General features: G+C 63.5%; 1 long non-coding RNA gene across 6 annotated transcripts; it reads right to left on the bottom strand.

Annotated features, from left to right (window-relative positions):
- Positions 1–52: 52 nt before the first annotated feature.
- LOC109552783 (uncharacterized) lies at positions 53–7,066 on the bottom strand. Of its 6 annotated transcripts, none has more exons than XR_012328501.1 (4): positions 6,459–7,066; positions 3,948–4,119; positions 647–3,673; positions 53–539 (listed from the first exon to the last, which is right to left on the bottom strand). It is a non-coding gene; the product is annotated as an uncharacterized lncRNA (long non-coding RNA). The 6 variants fall into 6 exon arrangements; XR_004523309.2 differs by lacking the exon at positions 53–539 and adding an exon at positions 4,271–4,404 and having other exon boundaries at positions 550–3,673; positions 6,459–7,038; XR_012328508.1 differs by lacking the exon at positions 53–539 and adding an exon at positions 4,271–4,366 and having other exon boundaries at positions 550–3,673; positions 6,459–7,031.
- Between the last annotated feature and the right edge of the window lie 2,837 nt (positions 7,067–9,903).

The following is a 9,903-nucleotide window of genomic DNA, read 5'->3' as shown; positions in this document are numbered from 1 at the left end:
CCCCTCTCCCTCCCCTCCCCTCTCCCTCCCCTCCCCTCCCCCCCTTCCCCCTCCCCTCCCCCTCTGGGTGGAGAGGGTGGGCCAGTGCCGCTTGTTGTCCCACTCGGGCCAGCTCCTCGCTCCAGTGGTCTCTTGCCTGCTTACGGCAGATCTGCTGGCCAGAGCCTGGCCTTCTAGGCCCCCACCGCGTCACCCCCATTTCTGTGTGAGCCATTTCTGACCACCTGCTGTGAGGGAAGCCTGATGCAGAAAGCTCTGACCGCCTCCCTGGAGACCTCCTCAGGCAGGGGCTGTCCTCAGGCTGGCCTGGGTGTCCCGGTGTGGCTCATGGGGTGGGCATCCCCATCAGAGGTGTTGCTGGGCCTCAGCTGGGTCCTCTCCCTGCTCCCCCCACCCCCCGCCCCGGCCCACCTGTTATCCTCCTCTTTTCCCTCCCCCTTCAGCCCCCTCCTCTCTTCACAAGGGCACAAAGGCTTTAGCTCCTCCCCGTGTGGACACAGAGGCTCGGTCAGGGCTCAGCAGACAGGTGTCTGACCTCCCTGCAAGAACGAGTAGGGGTCTGTTGGGGCAGGGTGGGCACAGGCAGGAAGCTGCTTCCTCCCTCCCACCCCCGCCCCCAGGGGCCTTGCACCTGGAGTCATTTTACCTGAGTCTTACTGGGATCCAGGACTATGGCCACCAGAGGTCCCAGCAGCAACCCCAGGTCACGGGGCGTCAGCCTGAGGCAGCTCGAGGGACGCCAGCCCTTGGCAGAGGGCCTGTGTCTTCTTTCCACTGCCACGTTTGGGGCAGCAGCTGCTCAGGGCACAGCTGTCTGTTGTCTGGCCCAGGGGGGCAGGAGGGGGCCGGGCCACCTCTCTGACATGAGACCCCTGGGCTTCACCATCCAAGAGGCAGGAGCAGCAGGGACGCCCCCCCCCAGGCCCCACCCACTCCCGTTGCCCTGGGTGCTGAGCTGCTTCTGCCTTGGGTGTCGCAGGGCCCTCAGGGGCCTGGCAACCCCCCAGGCCAGAGGGCAGCCCCGGGTCCTGAGTGTCCCCTTTGAGGCCTGCAGGGGACTGTCCGGCCAGTGGGGCCTGTGGCCCCGTGGAATCACTTCTCTGAACTGGCCTTACTCCCACCTGTAGCCCAGGTTCCTGCCTGTGCCCACCACCCCTGCCCCAACAGACCCCTACCCGTTCTTGCAGGGAGGTCAAACACCCGTCTGCGGAGCCCTGACCGAGCCTCTGTGTCCACACGGGGCAGGTTAAAGCCAAGCTGGGGCCCAGCAGGACGTGGCTGGAAGCCGGCTGGTGGCCGGTCGGTATCCACCCAGGCTGCTGCCTCAGCCCCTGGGGCCACTGAGGCTAGCCTGCCTCCACTCCTGCCGCCTCCGTCTCCCCTCCTTGGGCCTCACCCCCTGGGCCACTCCGCAGGCCCCGGGCTGGGATGCTGGCAGGAGGGTGGGAGGGCCCTGGCTGGGGCAACAGCCCAGGGAGAGAGCTGGCCGCTCACAGCTCCGGAGGCGGCTTCTGGCCCATCTGGCCGCTCAGAAGGAGAAGGTGGGGGGAGGGGTGGGGGAGGGGGAGAGTGCAGGAATTTAGGGACCCCCCCAGGTGAGGGGGGGCGGGAAGGGGACCAGGAGTCAGGGACACGGGACCTGTTTGGGGTCATTCTCAGGCAGTGGGCACCTCCCAGGCTGCTGCCGCCCACCTGCCCAGACAGCGGCACCGGGCCCTGACACGACTGAGCCCCAGTCGGGCATCCAGGGCCTGGGAGCGGCTCAGCAGGCCCTGGAGAAGGGGCGCAGCCCGGCTCCTCCCCCGCTGCTTCCTCCCTCCCCCTCGGGAGTGCCTGGGACCCCTCCGTGGCCAAGCCCCTCTGACCACATTGCCGGTCACCCCACCCAGGCCAGGCACAGCTGAGCTGGCCTTCCCGGCAACCCCCGTGCACAGGGGTCTCCCTCTCTGGGGCCAGCCGAGCCCACGCCATCCTCCTCCCAGCTCAGCCCTGCGTTGACTGTCACCCGTCCAGGAGCGGGGTGGGGGGGGGGGGGGGGCGGCGCTGAGGCTGAGGGTGGGGGGGTGGGGGTGGGGGGGGTGGGCGGCTCTGAGGCCGAGGTGGGGCAGGTTCCTGACGATTCATGCAGAGGCTGCGTCAGCGCCTGCGTGGTGGAGCTGCCAGGATGGGCTCCCTGAGCTGCTTCCCCCGTGTCTGGCCCATGCGGGGCTCACTTCCGGGCACCAGCCCCGCATCGGAGGACAGACTGGCCGTCCAGCCCCTGTCATCGGCTGCGTGACAGTGAGCTCCGAGCAGGGACTTGAACCCAGGTCTCCTGTGCTGCTGCCCGGCTGGTGGACTTCCCGATTTAGTGGCACTGAGTGGCCTTGAAGGGGGAGTTGGGGTCAGGGGGTGAAGGTGGTGCTGGAGCTCCAAGCCCTGGGGCAGGGACAAGGGGCAGCTTCTCTGGCCTGGGAGACCCAGGCCCAGCCTAGGCAGACGGTGGAGCCAGCTCCCCTCCTGGGTGCCCACGTGCCCCACGGGCTGCTCCTGGGCTGGGGAGGGGCCCCCGAGACCCTCAGGGAGAGGAATATGCCCCCGACTCTGCACCCACGCCCAGCGATCCCAGCTGCCCGGGGTCTGCTGTCCTGCGGCTGGTGAGTGTGGCCAGTGTCCCTCTGGCGTCCCCAGGCCTGGGCGCTCGGCCTGCCCCTCGATTGGTAAAGACTGTCCCAAATCTCCTGGACCACAGCCTCCTTTGAGGGACCCATCTGCTGCTGGGTGCCCGGGGTGGCCGGTCGCCCCGAATAGCAGCCTCACTTCCCCACGCGATGAGAGCGGCTGGCCAGCTGGGCAGCGAGGACGCTGCCGAGACCCGGGGCCGCGCAGGGCTTCAGGCAACTGTGGGCGATGGGCCTTCGCAAAGCTGCCCGAGGACGCCCTGCAGCACGGGGTCCTGGGAGCCGACCTCCAGGGAGAGAACCTTCCAATGCTGCCCCGGGTCTACGGTCGGTTGTCCCCGCCACACCCTCCTCCGACCTGCCCTCGCCCTCCCAGCCTTTGTCTGTCTGCCTGCCCGCCCCTACGCTCGCGTTGTTGAGAATGTACAGTAGCCACCTCTGAAGAGGTGACAGATGCAGGTGCAGTTAATCATGAAAATATATTTCATTTCAACCCAGCATATCTGACATATTACGTTTCACCGTGGAATCGTATGTCAGTTATTAGCACGTTTCCGCACATTCTTCTCTTCAGGCTGGGCCTTTGCACGCAGAGTACGGCTCCTGTCGGCCACGTTCCAGGAGCTCGGGGGGGGGGGGGGGCACGTGTGGCCGTGTGACCGTGTGTGGGGGGAGGGGCCTGGGAGTACAGGAAGCTCCTGCCACGTGCCCACTGGAGCCCGGGGTCATGCTCTGGGCCCTATCTGCCACGTCGAGGCCGCGGGCTCCAAGGACGCGCTCCTGACCGCCCCTTACATACCACATCAGGGTGCCGGGGGATGCCGAGAAGCAGGGCCCCCCGGAGGTCTGCTGCCCTCCCACCCTGGGCCCGGCCTTCTGCACCTCACCTGTGGGCCGACCTGGGCCCCGAGCCCTGGAAACACCCTCCATGGGCCTCAGTTACCCTGGTCTGAGAGCTGGTCTGAGAGCTGATGCCTCTGGCAGGCCCGGTGTCTTAGTTCGTTTGGGGTCTGCTGTGAGAAAACATCAACACCATAGATGGTGGCTATAAACAGCAGAAATTTCTCTCTCACAGCTCTGGAGGCTGGAAGTCTGAGATCAGGGTGGCAGCATGGTTGGGTTCTAGTGAGGGCCCACATCCAGGTTCTGTGTCCTCACACGGTGGGACACAGCTCTGTGCCGTCCCTTTTATGAGGGCACTGATCCCATTCACCAGGGCTGCATCCTGGTGACCCAATCACCTCCCAAAGGCCCCACCTCCCTAATTGGGGTTAGGCCTCAACATACAAATTTGGCGGCCACAAGCATTCAGGCCACAGCATCTGCGTGGCTCCCACGTGGTCCGTAGCCACGGCTCCCGGTGGGGGTAGGGCACCCCCCGGTCCAGATGCTTTCATCACAGGCACCGTCCGGCGTGGGCCAGGAACAGGGGCCCCTGTGGATTCACTCACTGGCCTGTCTGCGGAAGATGGGTGATAGTTGATTTTCCTCCAGAGAAGCAAAGCAGGGAGAAAGAATTGGCGTGGGAGATCTCCTGTCGCAGAGACCCGGGTCCCCCTGCAGCCCTGCATGTCACAAGCAAACACACGCACTGGAGGGAAGCTCCTTACTCTGTCCAGGCTCCTTGCCAAGCCTGCAAGACGGGCCATGAATCCTAAAGCTCTGACAGAGACGCTGCTGTCCCGGCTGCTGTCAGGGCTGGGACTCTGATTCCCAAGAGGAAGTCCAAAATGAAACAGTTTCACTAGTGAAAGGAGAGCCGCGGAGCAGAGGGCAGTTACCAGAAGTGGGAAAGCTTCGCTCTGAGCTCTTCCACCAGATGGTGTGACTCGGTGAGGGTCCCCTCCCCCGGGCGAGGCGCCCCACTCCACCTGGTGCCAGGGTGCCCACCCAGCCAGCTTTGGTGGCCCGTCCTCTAGGGTGGGTGATACAGGGCCCCACCCCCCAAGGGCAGACGTTTTTGCCTGAGAGCAAATCAGGACAAACTACAAGGTCGGAGAGGGGTGCATTTTTCCCTGGGAAAATGCATGCTTGCGGAAAATAAATCATTTAACAACTTAGATTTGCTACATTCCAGAATAGAGGCGAGTCGGTGAAGGGTGGGTGCAGCTTCTCACCTGGCACCGTGGAGCCGAGCCCCAGGCTCAGGGGCTGCTGGCAGGGCCGGGTCCCAGTAGAGGAGGGTGGGCCCCACGTGGCATGGAGACCCGGGGTGACCTGTCCCCAAGGCAGGGGAGCCGGGGCCTCTCCCCTTGGGCCTCTGGAGCGGGGCCCTCCCAAGGTCCGCTCAGCCTTCTTAGGTGTGGGCTGGGGACACCTGGAGCTGGGAGAGGCTGGCAGCCAGCAGAGGCTCCATGTTCCTGAATACCCTGGGGCGGCCGCTGCCCGGAAGTGGCCGCACTTCCCATGGAGGAGGGCACACTGGCTGGGGCCCTTCCCAGCTAGGCGCTGGGTGGGCAAGCCTGCGGGCACAGACCTCTGGGAGGGCCCTGGCCTGCCTGCTCTCTGCCCCGGCTTGCTCCTGCCCCGAGGGCTTTTCCATTCTTGTGCTGAAGACTCAGAGATGCAGGCAGGCCTTTCTGCTCACAACCTCGAGCTCTGTGTCTGTGTGTGTCTGTGTGTCTGTCTCTGTGTGTGTCTGTCTCTGTGTCTGTGTGTGTCTGTGTGTGTGTGTCTGTCTCTGTGTGCATCTGTGTGTGTCTGTGTGTCTGTGTCTGTGCGTGTCTGTGTGTGTGTCTGTGTGTCTGTCTCTGTGTGTGTCTGTATGTGTCTGGGTCTCTGTGTGTGTGTGTGTGTGTGTGTGTCTGTCTCTGCTTGTGTCTGTGTGTGTATGGGTCTGTGTGTCTGTGTATCTGTCTCTGTGTGTGTCTGTGTGTCTGTCTCTGTGTGTGTGTGTGTGTCTATCTCTGTGTGTGTCTGTGTCAGTGTGTGTGTGTCGGTCTCTGTGTGTGTCTGTGTGTGTCTGGGTCTCTGTGTCTGTGTGTGTCTGTGTGTCTGTCTCTGTGTGTGTCTGTGTGTCTGTCTCCGTGTGTGTGTGTCTGTGTGTGTGTGTCTCTGTGTGTGTCTGTGTGTGTCTGGGTCTCTGTGTCTGTGTGTGTCTGTGTGTCTGTCTCTGTGTGTGTCTGTGTCTGTCTCTGTGTGTCTCTGTGTGTGTGTCTGTGTGTGTGTCTGTGTGTGTCTGTGTGTCTGTCTCCGTGTGTGTGTGTCTGTCTCCGTGTGCATCTGTCTCTGTGTGTGTCTGTGTCTCTGTGTCTGTGTGTGTCTGTGTGTCTGTCTCTGTGTGTGTGTGTCTGTCTCTGGGTCTCTGTGTGTCTGTGTGTGTCTGTGTGTGTGTCTGTGTGTGTCTGGGTCTCCGTGTGTGTGTGTCTGTCTCCGTGTGTATCTGTCTCTGTGTGTGTCTGTGTGTGTATGGATCTCTGTGTCTGTGTGTGTCTATATATCTGTGTCTGTCTGTGTCTGTGTCTCTGTGTGTGTGTCTGTCTCCGTGTGTGTGTGCACACACGTCTTGTGTTCTCTGCCCCAGAGCTGAATCCTGAGGCTCCTCCTGACCGGGGTGTTTCCTGCCAGGAGGCCGAGGCTGGAGGGGCTGCCGGCTGTGCTGGGCGGTGCTGGGCCCCGTCCTTCGAGCTTCCCTGGGGTGCTGTCTCTCAGGCCCGCCTCCTGCCCTCCTTTCTTCCTCTCAACTTTGCCCTCCCTCCCTCCCCCTCTCCTTCCTGGCAAGCGGATCGAAATCCAAACTTGTTGTGAACTTCTCCCCTGCAGTTGTCCGCTGGCCCTTCCAAGTTAAATATTACTCACGGAGATGAGAGCCCGCTGGGCAGCGCTGGCCTGGAGGTGGACCGGTCTGGAGAAGGTGCTGGGCGGAGGCCAATGCCAGGCCTGCGGCGGCTGTGGGACTGGGGGTGGGGCTGGGGTGGCAGCCGGGAGCCCCACCCTTTGAAGTGGGCAGTTCCTTAACCCCTGCGCTGTGCCCAGAACAGCGGGCAGCGGGGCCCTGGGCGGGGTGGGGAGGGGCCGCCCAGGGGCTGAGAGGGGCTTGGCCTGGGCCTGGCAAGGGCCCTCCCATTGGCCGGTGGCTCCTGCCCTGTGCCAGGCTGGGGGCGGGACTGGGAACAAATGTTCCGAGAAGTAGCCTGTGTCTTTCGAATCGATTCCCCTTCTCTCGCTCTCAGTTTTCCCAGCAGCGAAGTGGAGGCACAGGGGTGCTGGGTACAGGACGTCCCTTCCTCCTCTGCTCACCCGGCAGCTGCTCCACCCCACCTGCCAGCGAGGGGCTGTGGCTCTGGGGGCCTCCCAGGCCGGCTCAGAGCAGGGTTCTCCAAACCCCCATCCCCCGGGGGCAGCAAAGCTGGGTTTGCCCACACTCCTCTCACTACCTTCTCCACCCCTCTGCGTGGACCCCAGTGGGACCCAAGCGTGCCCTCGCCTTAGGGCCTTTGCACCTACTGCGCACGCCCCTCTGCTTGGTATCCCACCCCCCTCACCCTAGTCTTTATTTATTTATTTATTTTTTGCTGCGCCAGGTCTTAGTTGCGGCACACGTGATCTCTTTAGTTGTGGCATGCGGATTCCTAGTTGCAGCACACGGACTCTTAGTTGCGGCACACGGACTCTTAGTTGCGGCACATGGACTCTCAGTTGCGGCGTGCATGCGGAATCTTGTTCCCCGACCAGGAATCAAACCTGGCCCCCCTGCATTGGGAGCACAAAGCCTTACCCACTGGACCACACCCTGGTCTATTCTTAAGAGCATATACTCCCGACTAACATAGAACATATGGAAATTTAATTTTTCATTGTCTCCCATGAAACTGTAAGCACTTGAGAACAGGAATTCTTTTCTGCTTGTCACAGTTTGGCCCTTGATAAACCTGGTGGAAGAAATCAATTTCACAGTCACGCCTGGCATGGGATCTCACCCATAAGCACTCACTGCCCCTCAGGGCCTGAGCCCCCGGCCTGCACTTGGGTCCTAGCCTGGGCAGGATGCGTCTGGCTGACCAGAGCTCAGACCAGGGCCCCCTGTGCGGGGGTCCAAAGGGTGCAAAGGCAAGGGCGGGGCAGTGGCTGTCCCAGGAGTCTGAGCCTTACATAAAAGCCCCGAGGGAGGAGTTCCCTGGTGGCCTCGTGGTTAGGATTGCGGCTCTCACCACTGTGGCCCGGGTTCAATCCCTGATCTGGGATCTGAGATCCCAGAAACCATGCAGCGCGGCCAAAAAAAGTTAAAATAAAATAAAATATTAAAAAAAAAATCCAAGGGAGAAGGGGGGAAGGACAGAGGCACACAGAGTCCCGCGCAGTACCTGCGGTAACGGCGGGGCGGCCACCTGACCTCTTCTGGGGCCACAGGTCTTCCATCCTTCACCTTCACGCCCCTCAGGGTGAAGCCTGCCCCCTGCCCCTCACTGTCCCACAGCTCCCAGACCCTGTGTCTCTGGTCCAGACGGAGCTTGTTGGGGTAGGTGCTTAACTGGACAGGCCACATGTGCATCCCTGCCCGAGCCACCTCCGCTCAGGGCCCGGGTCTGCTCCAGCCTGGGCCCTCTCTCTCAGGGCCTCCTCCAGGCCTGAGGACACAGCCTCAGGGTGGAGAGGCTCCTGGGGGAGCAGTGGAAAGGCCCACCTGTGGGCCCCAGGAAAGTGCTCTGCACAGCTTTTCGTGAACATGTCTGTGTGGGGCTCTGGAGACGGGGCCGCCCACCGGCCTGCCTCCTGTCCAGACCTGTGAGTGTGCCTGCCTGTGTCAGATGGAGGCGAGTTGGGACTTCGTACCTGAAATGCAGCCAGGAGGGCAGGAATGTGAGCCTTGAAACCACCTTCCTGCGATGTTGTTTCTGGGAGCAGGGATGGCAGCTAATGAGCTATCGAAGTGTCTTCTTTGCCCTTCTGGGTGCTGGCGGCGCAGAGTGTGGCCCCAACTCTCGGCCTCGCCCGTGCCAGTGGCTCTGACCCCCCACGACGCCCCCGCAGCCCTGCCTGCTCCCCTTCTCCTCGGCCCCAGACCCAGTGTCTGCTTTCTGGCTGGGGCTGGGGTTCATACCATCCGTCCCAGGCCCTGTGGGGCAATGGGGAGGCAGAGGCCCTGCTTAGGGGAGGGGACCCCGGCATCCCACCAGGCAAGGTAGCCTCTGCAGGCCCAGGGGCTGGAGCGCCTGGCTCTTTGGGACTCCTCCGCCGGAGGAAGAACTCCTTCTTCTGACCGTGGCAGGGACGCGGGGCTCTCCACGCCGAACTCGCCCGTCCTGCGAGGCCCGGCCAAGACTTCTCAGCCGTTTCGGCAAGCGTCTGGGTCCACGACAGGGCAAGTGCCCAGGAGTGGTGTGGACCTGCAGTCCTGAGTGTCCCTACCCTCGGTCTGGGCTGAGGGCAGCCCTCAGGCTGGGCATCGAAGGGACAGCTGGGTAAACTGTAGCCCAGATAGAGACACAGCCTGGTCACCAACTGCAGGACACCTCAGCCCAGGAGGAGGGACCAAGGCCCCCCAGTCCTGCAGCCAGACCAGGACCAAGGTGTGGAGCCTGAGGCCCGTGGACCACACAGCCGGGAGGGCAGTAGCCCCGGGGCCGGGCAGTGTGACAGCCTCACCCAGGGGACCAACACCCACGGGCAGTTAGCACTTAAGAGACCAGGCCACAGGGCCTCCAGCGCTCCTGCTGCCGGCACGGCCCCAGCACGGTCACCACAGGGGCCACACAGGGGCCACCGGGGCCGAGGCAGCTCCCACAGGGCAGCGGCGTGGCAGGGAGCCCGGGACGGAGGGGCCCGGGGAAGGGCCTGGCCAGCGGGCAGCGGGCACGGGGAGGCGGCGGGGCCCACGGGGTCTCAGCCGGGCGGCCCCGCGTGGCGGCAGCGGCGGGAGGCCTGGGCGGCAGGAAAGGGAAAGGTGACGTCATTGCCGCCTGGAATCTGCTGTTTGGAGGCGTCGCCATGGAGACCGGAAGGCTCAGGGTGGGTAAAAATAGCAAACCCAAGAGGGTGTAAGTTCCAAGAACGCGAGTCTCTGAAAAGAAAGGAAAACACGGTCTCGTTCGTTCTCCGTTTCTCGAGGAGGACAGAGGCCGGGGGCTGGGAGCCGGGGGAGGGGCCGCGGGGCTTCCGGCTTGGCCGCCACCCGCCGGCCCGCGGTCCCCAGGGTCCCTTCTGCCCGCCCGCCGGGAGCTTTGTCCCCAAGCAGGGCGTGGTGCACGCCGGACTCCCGGCGGGGCGTCTGGAGTCCGCTTCCTCCGGGCGGGGCTGGCGGGAG

Source organism: Tursiops truncatus, chromosome 1 (assembly GCF_011762595.2).
Source record: "Tursiops truncatus isolate mTurTru1 chromosome 1, mTurTru1.mat.Y, whole genome shotgun sequence".
In the NCBI taxonomy this organism is placed as follows: domain Eukaryota; kingdom Metazoa; phylum Chordata; class Mammalia; order Artiodactyla; family Delphinidae; genus Tursiops; species Tursiops truncatus.
The sequence above is the reverse complement of the archived record's forward strand: the minus strand, read 5'-3'. Positions and strand labels throughout refer to the sequence as shown.